We start from the raw sequence: 14,072 nt of genomic DNA, 5'->3' as shown, positions 1-14,072 counted from the left end.
TATTGGCATCCCTTAAGCACTTCTATGCAGGATCCATGCTCAGCTCCTCGAATTTTGGTGTGATGGTTAAGTACAAATCGAAACCCTCGTGTAGAGAATCGATCTCGATTTTGGTGTCGGTGGTCGAGGAAATAAGAGTCCTCTTCACCCTCTCACGAGCTGTTTGAAATTTTCAAAGAGCTCTAGGGTTGCCACTCATGTTCTTCTTGCTATGAAATGGTGCACCGCGCATGCAGTCGTCAAAGTCCTCTCCTCCGAGATGAGTGTCACCAGCAGTAGCCCTGACCTCAAAAATACCCTCCTCAATGGTAAGAAGGGAAACATCAAAAGGTACCGCCACCAAGGTCGAAGGTGAGGACGTTCTTCTCACCAACACCAACACTAGTCACCTTTTCGTCAAGATCGTAGGCAACAGCAGCAACAGCATCAGCAGTTGGCTCGCTGATAATCCTCATGACGTTGAGCCCTGCAATATGACCAGCATCCTTGCTGGCCTGGCATTGCGAATCGTTGAAGTGAGCAGGAACCGTGACGATGACGTTCTTTATGGTACAACCAAGGTATGCCTTGGCGGTTTTATGCACGTGTAGTGCATGCGATCAAATACCATAATTAATTATATTTAATTTATTTTCTTACCAAAATTTATTCCTTAGTTCTATTTTGATAGTTTTTACTCGCTTATGTTACTAAACTTTAGCATTGTGGTTATATATATATTTTTTAAATTTTATTTGAATGGGCTAATCTAAAGTTAATTTGCATTTTAATGTTATTTAGGCCGATACGAAACTAAGCTTGACTTGAGAAAGTATGTTGTGAAAGTTAAAAACACCTTTAAAATAGCGTTATAAAAGGAATATGAATAATTGAAGCCAATAAGCCAAAATGATTGAATAAAAGTGGACTAGAACGAAACTAAAGAGAATATGGAGTTTGTTTTTAATCATTCATAGAATTTATAAAAATTATAAATTAAAGATTAATGCTAACTTTAGTACATTTTTGTATGGTAAAGCATCCACAAAAGCATATAAAAGTACTAAATTTTTTTATTTAAATCTCTTCTAGATATTCCTGTTTTACTCAGAAAAATTAAACTATTTTATAAAATATCTAGAAATCATATCTTTTATTCCTTCTGTTTTATTTTATTATTGAGTCGAGATAAATTCTTCTCCATCTTTATCTCTTTCTTAGGCATTTCTAGAGTTGTATTTTTATCATCTACATTGATTGTGATATCAGGTTGAAGCTAGATTCCTTTCACTACTATCTTTCCTAGACACATTCGTCTTTTATCTTCTTGTCTTACTTCATAAAAAAGTTGAATGCATTTCCTATGTTTAACACAAAATTTTGGACATATATATGGACTTTGATTATTTTTCTATTCAATGAGATTAAGTGGTAATTTTATGCATATGAAACTTTTTTATTTTTAACTTATTACTTAATAAGGTTAGGAGTTACCTTTTTTTTATCTGTAATGAATTCTTCTGTTGTGCATTCGATAGGAGTTCTTGTCGCTTTAAAAAATATTATATTTGCTCTGTCCATATCATTTTCCATGAAATCTAAAAAAATAACTACATTTTTATTGTTAATTTAACTTAGATTATAATATTAATATTTAATTTTGATATGTTTATTTTGTAAAAAGTGATAGAAATCTGATAGTACTATTATATGCTTATGTTTGGTCATGTTGTCAAGAATTGATCCTTTGTTGGTAGTCATATCCCCAAATGAAGTTACATGCTGAGTCATGCCACTGTATCGGAAAAAGGTCGATTTTAATTTTTTTTAACTTATATTATTGTAAATAAGTATCATGTATATATATTTTGCCCATTAGAGTGATTTGTCTTCTCTTATCTGGCTTGTTATATATCATAAGATAATTGATCAATAGCTTCAGTTTAGTTTCTGGTGCAAGATTTATATATATATAATTTTATATTAATTTTATGATTGCTTTAGTATTTGAAGGATAAGGTATGAAAATTTATAAAAACTTACTTCTTTCATGGAGAATGCTTATTTGATTAGGACAAAGTTATTTAATATGGTCTTCAAGGGGAATTCAATTGGTGCTTCTTTGATAGATATGACTTTTGCCAATGTTAATTCAAGTGATTCATGATTGTTTTTGAATTTTTGGTTTATTTTCTTGTCTTCTCCATTTAAAAGGAAAACATCTTCATTTTTTTGAAGGATATCTCTAAACTTTATGTTTCTCTAAATATAACTCATTGTATTTTTTTATCCTATAAATATTATTAACATTAGATTCAATGTTTATACATCATCATTAAATTAATGCTGAGATATTATATTATAGTTTTTATTAGTTTTATGTAATTTAGTCTTCTATCAATTAATATTATTAATAAAATTATATGCAATTCGTTTAATTTATACATTGACATTGATTTTAATCCATCATATATTTTTTAAATTTTTATTCTTTAACTGGATATTTTTAATACATTGTTATTGTTATGTTTTACCAGCATCAATTTAGACTACCTTTAGATGATGAAAACGAATAATAAAATTTAAATTAAAAGTTAAATTAATATATCTTAATAAATATCAAACCAATTAGTCTTTTCTTTAATAAGTTTAGAAATTTTCAGCCTTTTTTGTGATTTTGAACTTATGAGGGTGTGGTTTGTAATTTTTAAAATTAGATGATGTTTATTAAAAATTTTAGGTTTTAAGTTGGGTGCTTGTAATTTTCATGTTTTATGTGCTAATGGTAAGTTTTTAAATGTTAGGATATTTCTTGCAACTCTGATATTTTGCAGGTGCTTTTTGCAAATTGTGTTATTTTTTTAAAAAATTCAAATTTTCAGCCTCCACTGATAATTTTTAAATTTGATGTGTATTGGTTATAAGTTTTAAAATTTTATTTTTTTGCGATGATTAACTTTCGAGGGAGTTTTTATATTTTTTATAACTTTGAGTTATTTGTTGCTAATTTTAAATTTTCAAGTGCTTACTGGTAATCCTTTGAATTCATATATGTTGTTTGCAAGTTCTAAAATTTTAGAATTTTGGGATGCTTTTTTGTAATTTGAACTTTTGAGGTTGATTCTATCATTTTTAAAATATTAAGGGTGTTTTTGTTGTTTCAAGTTTTGAGAAGTCAGGGTGTTCTGTGTAATTTTGAACCTTTGAAGGTATTTTATACAATTTTTAATACTTTTTAGGTGTTTTTGGTAATACTTCATATATTATAATATGTTATCTACATATGATTTTTTTAATCTTATTTTTAAATTATTAAGTTACAAATAGTTCACATAGGATAAGATATGATTAGTATTAGTGTAGATTAGAATTTAAATAAAATATTCAAAATAGTATTTCATGTATTTTATTGACCTTATTATTTTTTAAAAATTGTTGAGCTATAGGTAGTTCACATGAGATTAGTATAAGATATAATTTGAATTAGGATAAAATAAGATTTAAATAAAATATTCAAAATTGTTGATGTATGGAATCACACAGTTAAATAAAATGAGTTGATTAAATTGACGGATGTCCTCTAACTCTCTGAATGTTCGGTTCTTGAGTAAGCTATTCTTCTCTACATAAGTAACAAATCGTAAGAGAGCAGGGTGTGCTTCACCGGTTGTTTCTCCGATGATCAAGCCAGTGAGTTACTTGTGTGGAGAAGTAAAATGAACTGCAGTAGTTCTTAAGTTTAGAAAGTAATGAGAAAAAGCTTACCCTGTAAGTGAAAATAGTATCTCCTTTTATAGTAGGGGTAGGATGGTAGAAGGGTAATTTCGATCGATCATAGGCTGGCGGCCACATCAGTCTCAACTTCACATGTGTCGGCCGACGAGTTGAGAAGAGGTCACTTCAGCGTTTAATACAAAGTGATGTGGGGTGTGTGGTACCGACGTGATCTGATGTGTCATAAATTCTATTGGTGGCAAAGGAATAATGACCCTCATAATGCATTTAATGGCATTTATTGTGAGGTGATTAGTCATCAATGCACAGGAGAGGCTCAAGGCGTTTCGTCGCCTTTCTACTCATCGGATGGTCGAGAAGTATCGTTTTTTGAGTCACTCTCGCAAGGTGTTGGCCGACGAGTTGGCCGAGTGGAGTGGTTAAGTAGTCGACTCAACTAGGGGACGACACATAACGCCTTTTGAACGTCGACATGTGACGCTTTTTGAGTGGTACTCGCAAGATGTCGGCATGTTGAGCCGACCGTGTTGAGCCTCTAATTATCTTGAGATGCTGAATTGATAATACATAATGTGAGATACTTGTCTGTCATTAATTAGAGATTATTTTCCATCACTAAAACGGCTATAACAAAAATAATGAAGGATAGTATTGACCATGGAAAGCTTTTCCCAAACTCGTGCTTTTAAAGGGAGTATGATCTAAGAGTGGGGTCTTCTTTGTTTTGATTGCTGAAGGATGATGAAAAGTGTTCCTAAGGTGACACCTTACATTCAATCTAAGATAGCATTGTTGCGCATCGGCGGAAGCGTGCTCGCGAACTAAACACCCACACGAGTCGGCGAACAAGAGAGAAGAACAACCAACGAGTGCAATTCACAAAAGAACGACACAAACCAATCACAAACACAAAGATTTACGTGGTTCGGCAAATTACCTACGTCCACGGGGAGAGGATGAGGAATTTTCACTATATGGAGGAGAAAAACAATGGGTTACAACTCTCTCAAATACTCAAAATAACTCTAACCAACAATCTCTCACTCCCTCACAATAATCTCTCTCTCAAAGTACTCAAAAGTCTCTCTTTTCTCTCTTATTTCTCTTCTAAAACAGTATATATATATATATATATATATATATATATAAACCCTAAAACCAAAACCAAAACAGACTAGGAATCATATTTGGCCTAATAACCTATTATCCAATAATTCTCCACCTTAGCGAAGTGTTCCCAAAACTGAACCGACGCCATTAAGAACACCAATGTGTCGTCTCTCCATATCCGGCTGCACCAATATGGTTACCTACGTACCCTCTCTTCCAAGGGATCAAGTCGCCCATAGTTTATCCAAATGGCCTCAACAGACCTCAACAAGCACGAATCTGCAACAAGCTTCTACACACCAATTTCTTCTTTCCGACAGCTCGAAACCCCAATGCCTAAGTCATATAAATTTCCTCATCAAGATCACCATGAAGAAAAGTTGTTTTCACAACCAACTGGTCCAATTCCAAACCATACTGTACTACCAAAGCTAGCAAAATTCGAATCGAAGACTGCTTTACCACCGGAGAAAAGACTTCATTGTAGTCAATGTCTTCTTCATGTGCATAACCCTTCACTACTAATCTAGCTTTGAACCTCACTGGAGTGTCCTGAATGCCCTCCTTCTTAGTATACACCCATATTCAACCAATAGCTTTTCGCCCCTTTGAAAGCTCAACAAGCTCCCATGTGATGTTCCTGTGAAGAGACTCCATCTCCTCCTGCATAGCCTCCTGCCACAAATCAACCTCTGAACTCTGCTCAGTCTCTCTGAATGTAGTAGGAACCATCTCGTCGACACTCTCCACCAGAAGTATATATGCAACGACTGTGTCCGTATACCTCGCTGGCAACCGTATGTCTCTCCTCGGTCTCCGAACTGCAATCGAATCCTGAACTTGAGCCATCGGTCCCTGATCCTTCTCTGTCATACCTGTATCCTCCAAATCATCATCGTGCTCGCCTGGCATCACCTCAGTCGACACTGTAATAGATACGGTCCTATCTGGACTCTGTAGAGCTGTATCAATCTCTACCACTTATGATATCTCCTCTGTCGGGGTGCTCTCCACCTGATGAGAGCTGGTAGGCTTCAAGAGTCCAGCCTCATCAAATGTGATATCTCTACTCAGCACAACATTTTTCTCAATTGGATCCCAAAGATTGTATCCTTTTACACCACGCTTGAATCCCACAAATATGACATTTCTAGCTCGAGGTTTTTATCAGTTCTGACATGATAAAACGCAGGGCACCCAAATACCTTAAGCTGATCATAGTCATGTACTGGCTCTCTCGACCACATCTCCATAGGGATTTTTCCCTCAATCACAGATGAAGGCAGCCTATTAATAAGGTGGCTCGCATATGAAAGTGCCTCAGCCCAAAAGATCTTCTCCAAACCACTCTGCGATAACAAACATCAGACCTTCTTCAGTAAAGACCAATTCAACCTCTCTGTCACCCCATTCTGCTGCGGTGTATGACTAAATGTGAAGTGCCTCTCTATGCCCTCGTCTCGACATAGCTGCTGAAAAGGGTCTGAAGTGTACTTGTCGCCATTGTCAGATCTCAACGTCTTAATCTTTCTCCCTGTATGCAATTCTAATCTTCTATTTCATTTCATAAATATCTTTAGGACTTCACTCTTCTTCACCATTGTGTATATCCAACAACACCTAGAATGGTCATCTACAAACGTGACGAACCAATATCGACCACCAAGTGATGCCGTCTTGGTAAGACCCCAAACATCTATGTGCATATAGTCTAAAATGCTTGACGTCCTATGAATGGTTGTCCCAAACTTCACTTTAGTCTTCTTGCCAAAAACACAATGCTCACAAAATTCAATCTTCCCACTCTTGGCTCCCTTCAATAGCCCCTGTTTGCACAGCGTCTGCAGTGACTTTTTACATATATACCACAATCTGTAGTGCCAAAGTCTACTCATGTCCGCCTTTAAAACTGTTAAAGCTACCTGGCCAATCTTGGTGCTTCTCTTCAAATAATATAGATTTCTACTTCGGGCTCCCTTCATCACTACCAAAGATCCCTTAGTAACTTTTTCTATAGCGCTCTCAAAAGTCACCTTGAATCCCTTTGTCTCCAAAGCTCCAACAGAAATAAGATTCTTCTTTAGCTGAGCAATATATCTCACTTCATTCAACTCACGAACAACTCCGTCGTGCATCTGAATCCTGACGGTACCTATCCCATAATTGTCACAGGACTGATCGTTTCCCATGACCATCACACCCCTATGGAGCTTCTTGAAAGATGCAAACTAATCTCATCGGGGAGTCACATGATAAGTAGTACCAGAATCCAACATCCAATCTGATGCATCCACATGATTAACCTCTAGAGTAATATATAGAGAAAAGCATGAATCATCTGAATCATCACCACCTTTAGCGACAGTCACCTCATTGGCCTTCGGGGCCCTCTTCTTGCTATTCTTCTTCTCTTTAAGCTTCGAACAATCTCTCTTCTAATGTCCTTGTTCTCTGTAAAAGGCACACTGATTCTTCAAAATTTGGTAGTGGCCTCTAGACTTTGACATGTCTCAATTACCACCTCTAGGATATGGACTCCTTCCTCTCATCGATAAGGCCTCTCATAAAGTGATAGCTTTGGAAGATTCTTTATCTTTTCTCCTCAAATCAAAATTCATCAACGTATTAGTCACTTCACTATAGGTGATGTAAGATCCACCATTCAATAAAGTGAGCACGAATGTATCATACTCCTCATGGGTAAGGAGCCTAATAAAATAATTGTCTTGTACTCATCCGATATCTTCTCATCCACATTCGTCAAGTCCGAAAATAACTTTATATAGTTGTTCGCATGATCTGCAAGTGAGGTACCTCTGGACATCTGGAATCTGAACAATATTCGTAACAAGTGCAACCAGTTCTCAACACTCTTCGTAAGATATTTGTTGTTGAGAATCTCCCACTTCTTCATCGCAGATGTCACACAGATCATATTGTACTTCAACTATTATTCTAAACAAGATCTTATTACCTCACAAGCCTTTCGATTCATCTTGTCCCATATCGCCTCATCATACTTCGGTGGCCTCTCATAGACCATGATGGTCTCCTCTAAGTTCTGAGCATTCAAAGCATCTTACACATCACTCATTGATGCGGCATAAACATATACCCAAAAACTACAAGTGCACAATCAATCAAGTTATAGTATAAAAAGTTATCGATCCCACGAGGAAGGTGTTTTGTAAGAGAAAATTAAAATTGGTTCTTATGTTATGTGCGTGACAATTAGGAGTGATGAATGAATATGATTGTGGAGAGATGGAGAGAATGAAAATGGTGTGTAAATAGGCGTAAAATGTAAGTGAGAGTGGGTGTGACAATGAATAAATGATTTTCACAAGGAGAGATGAATAAAATCAAGAATCAAAAAGGAAAATCAAGAATAAAAATAAAAGTCAAGAAAGTAAATATGACAAATTCAATTAAAGATATGGATAAGCTAGAATTGAATCCACTTCTTAGAAAATGGTGATTCCCTAGAGTTCTAGCCTAAAGGCGAATCAAAGAAAAAGAAAATGAACAAAAAGAAAAACTAAACCCAAGAGGGTTCTAGCCTCAAGGTGAATAGTATAAGAAATTAAAATCTAACTACAAAATAAATTACAAAATCTAAACTACAAAATAAATTACAAGAATTAAAAAATAAATTACAAAATCTAAACTACAAAATAAATTACAAGAATTAAATGCAAAAAAATAAATCTACTCTGCATAAAATAAATCTAATCTATAAGCATAAAATAAATCTAAGGCAAGAGGGTTGTAACCTCTTGGCTATTTAAACAAGAAAATAAAATCTAACTACAAGCATGTAAATAAATCTAAGCTACTAAGAGCCTCTTGGCTATTTAAACAAGAAAATAAAATCTAACTACAAGCATGTAAATAAATCTAAGCTACTAAGAAATAAGAAAAGAAATAAAAGAGAAAATAAAATCTAACTACAAGCATGTAAATAAATCTAAGCTACTAAGAAATAAGAAAAGAAATAAAAGAGAAAAATAAGAAAAACAAACCTCTAAATTAATTTTCATCTCTATCTTCATCATCCAACAAAGAGAAGAAAAATTTAAAGTGGTGAAAAAAATTCTTTTATTAATTATAACAAAAAGTTACAAATTTAGAAGGTCTTCTCAATTAAGAGTAGCCCTCCTCTCTAAAAGGAGATACAAAATTTTTCACCCCCCTAACCCCTCACTTTCCACCCTTATTTATAGTAAACATCAATGAATGAGAGCCGTTAGATTAAATCCTTATCCAAAACCATCAAAAATTGGCCATTGGTCTGTAACTGATTCGTCAGTATCGATGCCCGCATCGATGCTAGCATCAATGCCCTATCAAACTTCTACCTTCACGGATGGCTTCGTCTCGTCGAGATAGGCGATTTTTATATATTATATGTTAAATTTTGTCTTCCGCATTGAAAGATATCATCGTATCTTTGCGGCCAACTATCTTGAATACATTTTTTCATATTTGATTTTTTTATTTTCTCTGGCTTCTACAGGCTACTCGGCTTGATTCTGGGCTTGGGCTTTTTGGCTCTAGCTTGTGTTCTTCATTTAATTCATGGGTTTTTGTTGAGAGAAGAGATCTTGGGCTTTATTCTTCATTAACCTGCAATTAAAGATAAAAATAATTATTAATGGTATATGTATTCATATAAAATAGATTATGAGGGTATAAAATTATAATAAAATGTGATTATCACTCATCCACAACCCAAAGTTGATCTTGCTGTCATACTTCACAATACTGATCTTCATATTCTGAAATGCAACCTGAACTGTACTTGCCGTAGCCTTGCTGCTTTCACCACTATCTTCTGTCATTGCTTGCTAACTCTAACTTGTAGAGAAAATTCGAACAACTGATAGAATTGAGAAATTACCTAACTTGAACCCTATATTGGATTCCAACATGAACTCCTAACCATACGAGGAAGGTGAGATCTCCAACTGGCAACTCCGCTATGCTATCTCCACCGAAGCCTAGATCTCTAAGATCCAAGCTTCCAACAACGAATTTTCCTCCACCCAAAATAAACCCTAGGTCTGAAACCCTAGAGCTTTGATACCAATTATTGTGCGTCAACGGAAGCGTGCTCGCGAACCAAACACCCACACGAGTTAGCGAACAAGAGAGAAGACCAACCAACGAGTGCAATTCACAAAAGAACGGCACAAACCAATCACAAACACAAAGATTTGCGTGGTTCAGCAAATTACCTACGTCAACGGGGAGAGGATGGGGAGTTTTTATTATCACACAAGATCTCCACACACTTACATCGAGAGAAGCCAATTTGAGAAAGAACTTCCTTCATCCAAATACACTGACAGGCACAAGCTGTTGCTGCCACGTATTCAGCCTCCGTCGAAGACAAAGTAACTATTGCCTGCTTTCTTGAACTCAACATACAGCAGCTTCGCTCAACAAGAAAACATACACGGACGTACTCCTCCTATCGTCCACATCTCCTGCATAGTCACTGTCCGTGTACGCCTTCAACTCACTACCAGTTCCTCTCTTGTAAAACATTCCCAAATCTAGTGTCCCTTTCAAGTACTTGAGCACCCTTTTTGCTGCCTGTAAGTGTTACTCCTTTGGTTTGGCCATAAATCTACTAATAAGACACACAACGTACATCATATCTGGCCTTGTTGTCGTCAAATACATCAAGCTCCCCACTAATTGTTTGTACAACATTGCATCTACATTTGCACCACCATCTTCTTTGGATAACTTAGTTCCAGGTACTATCGAATTCTTCACAGGATTGCAATTCCATATTTTGAACCTCTCCAGAACTTCTCTTGCATACTTCTTTTGGCACAAATGAATTCCCTTAGAACTCTGCTGGACCTCCACACCCAAGAAATATCTCATTTTTCCAAGATCGGTCATCTCGAACTCTAGTTTCATTGAGTTTTTGAATTTTTCACACACACCAATATCATTGCCTGCATATATCAAATCATCAACATAGAGGCTCACCATCAGAAGCTTTTTCACACACACCAATATCATTGCCTGCATATATCAAATCATCAACATAGAGGCTCACCATCAGAAGCTTTTCACCTTCTTCTCTTTTAACAAATACAACATAGAGGCTCACCATCAGAAGCTTTTCACCTTCTTCTCTTTTAACAAATAATGTGTAATCATGACTGCTTCTCTTGAATCCTTCTCTGAGAAAATAACTCTCAATTCGACTAAACCAGGCCCTAGGAGCTTGTTTTAGTCCATATAATGCCTTGTTGAGTCTATACACTTTGTCTTCCTCCCCTTCTTTGATGTACCCCTCTGGTTGCTCAATGTATACTACTTCTTTCAATTCTCCATATAGAAAGGCACTTTTTACGTCAAGCTGGTACACCAACCAACTTCTTTGAACAGCCACAGCTAACAATATTCTTATTGTGTCCCAACGAGCAACTGGAGCGAATATTTCGTTGTAGTCAACACCTTGCTTCTGTGCATAGCCTTTTGCAACTAATCTGGCCTTGTACTTGTCAACATCACCATTTTCATTTAATTTGATCTTGAAGACCCACTTCACTCCAATCTTTTTAGCTCCTATAGGTAAACGTACAAGCTCCCAGGTCTTATTTCTCTCGATGGCCTCTATTTCAAGCTTCATTGCATCCTTCCATTTTTCTTCTTTAGCAGCTTCCTCAAAGCAGGTTGGTTCTTCAGGTGACATGAATAGTGCCAGGTTCTGATCACCTTCTTCCTCTGATAACCCCTCTCCACTTATGTAGTCCTGTAACCATGCTGGTGCTCGCCGAACTCTCTCTTCTCGCCGAACTGTCTCTTCTTGTGAGTTTGATATACTTTGTTCCGATGAATTTTTAGGTTCGATACTAATCTCCAGTGGACTCTCCTCTGCCTCATTTGCTTCATTTTCATGCACTAGATCATCTTCTCCATCTCCCCAGTCTAGAACGTCAAGCTTGGCTTCCTCTGAGCTCATTCCCCAATTCCATTGTTCATTCTCTTCAAAAATCACGTCTCGGCTTATGATCACTTTCTTTGTAATCGGATCATACAATCGATAAGCTTTTGATTTATCACTTACACCAAGAAGTATGCATTTTGTGACTTCTATCATCAAGTTTCAATCTTTTCTTCTCAGAAATGTGTACATGGCCAATGCACCCGAACACTCTAAAATGATCCACACTTGGTTTGATGCCGCTCCAACATTCTTTAGGAACCTTATCCTTCATAGCCACTGTAAGACTTCTATTCAACACATGAGCTGTCCATCTAGCTGCCTCTAGCCAAATAAACTTTGGCATCTCCTTCTCTGTCAATAAACACCGGACCATGTTCATGATAGTGCGGTTTCGGCGCCCAGCTACTTCGTTTTGTTGCGGAGTATAGGAAGTCGTCAGTTGCCTTTTTATGCCATGTTCTTCACAGAAAGTGTTGAACTCGTTCGACGTAAACTCTCCTCCCCTGTCAGTTCGTAAACAACAAATACTCTTCCCTATCTCTTTCTCAACTAATTGTTTGAAATTCTTAAACATAGCAAAGGTTTCACTCTTTTCAACTAAGAAATATATCCAGAGTTTTCGACTAAAGTCGTCAACAAAAACCAAAAGGTACCTCTTCTTGCTGTTCGACATGGGTGTGATAGGACCACACAAGTCTGTATGAATAAGTTGTAACCTTTCTGATGCTCTCTAATTACTTCTTTTTGTCATAGTTTCACGATGTTGTTTTCCCACATTGCACACACCACACACCTTGTTTGCTACTTTGAACTGTGGCAAACCCCTCACAAGTTGTTTATATTGCATGGTACGAAGACTCTTGTTGTTCAAATGACCATATCTCTTGTGCCATAGGCTGATATCATCATCTTCCTCTACTTGTAAACACCTTGAGAAGCGTGGCTTTATGTAAGCAAGCAAAACAAACATCCGATTAATTGTCATTTGCATGTGCACAATAAGACCCCTTTGTGGATGATAGACTTTACAGACACCTTCACTGATTAGAATAGTCAATCCCTTCTATTGTAACTGACTAATGCTTAGTAAATTGTTGGTAAGATCAGGAATGAAAAACACATCAGTTATTATTTAAGTCATACCTTTGACCTCAAGTCTGACGTTGCCTCTCCCCATCACTTGCATTCTTGAGCTATTTCCCAGCTTCACTGTGTGCCTAAAACTTTCATCAAAGTCCAGAACCACTCCTTATTTCCTGTCATATGGTTGGAGCATCCCGAGTCAAGAAACCAGATACCTTCTCTTGTTGTACCATTGAGTTCAATGTGAGCCATCAACAACAACTCTTCCTTATCATCAATCTCCACATAATTTGCTGCCTTCTCCCAGCTAGGACACTCATATTGGAAGTGTCATAGTTTATGACATTTAAAACACTCTATGGTTGCCTTATTGAACATTCTACCTCTCCCTCTTCCTCGCATGCTTCCGTTGCCCCTCACATCCCCTCTTCCTCTTCCGCGTGCATCCGAGTTTTCATATTCAACTTTGAGCACTTGTTCATCATCTCCTCTTCGTCGAACTTTCTGCTCATGAACAAGCAAGGAACTCTGCAATTCATCGACTGTGAGTTGGTCGATATCTTTCGACTCCTCAATCGAGCACACTACGTAGTTAAAGTTTTTCGTGAGTGTACGAAGAACTTTCTCTACGATTTTGACATTAGACATGTCTTCGCCACAATTCCTCATATTGTTGGCGACTATCACTACTGCGAAGGGGACTATTGGCGACGGAAAAATCCGTCGCCAAAAGTCCAAAATCCGTCGCTAAAAGTTTTAGCGACGGAAAAAAAGAAATTTCGTCGCTAAAACTCCGTCACTATTGTCAGGGTAGGTAAATCTACCTTTAGCGACGGCAAATCCGTCGCTAATTTATAGCGACGGATATCTAGCGACGAAAAATTCGTCGCCAAATTATTAATTTTTGGCGACGGATTTTCCGTCGCCAAAATAAAATTTTGGCAACGGATATATAGCGACGGGAAATCCGTCGCTATATAATTTTCCGTCGCCAATAAATATTGGCGACGGAAAATCCGTTGCTAAAAGTTGTTTAGTGCACTTCTGGCGTGTCAGTTTTCCGTCGCTAAAAGAGCTTTTAGCGACGGAAAATCCGTCGCTAAAAATAATCTGAATTTTTTTTAAAAAATTTTTGAAAATAAGAAATTCCTATACAATATATTTCACAACAATAACCTGTACAATAAATTTA

General features: G+C 36.6%; 1 pseudogene; it reads right to left on the bottom strand.

The window, feature by feature from the left end:
- Window positions 1-575, bottom strand: part of LOC109846604 — an 839-nt pseudogene extending 264 nt beyond the window's left edge.

Source organism: Asparagus officinalis, chromosome 7 (assembly GCF_001876935.1).
Source record: "Asparagus officinalis chromosome 7, Aspof.V1, whole genome shotgun sequence".
NCBI lineage: Eukaryota > Viridiplantae > Streptophyta > Magnoliopsida > Asparagales > Asparagaceae > Asparagus > Asparagus officinalis.
The sequence above is the reverse complement of the archived record's forward strand: the minus strand, read 5'-3'. Positions and strand labels throughout refer to the sequence as shown.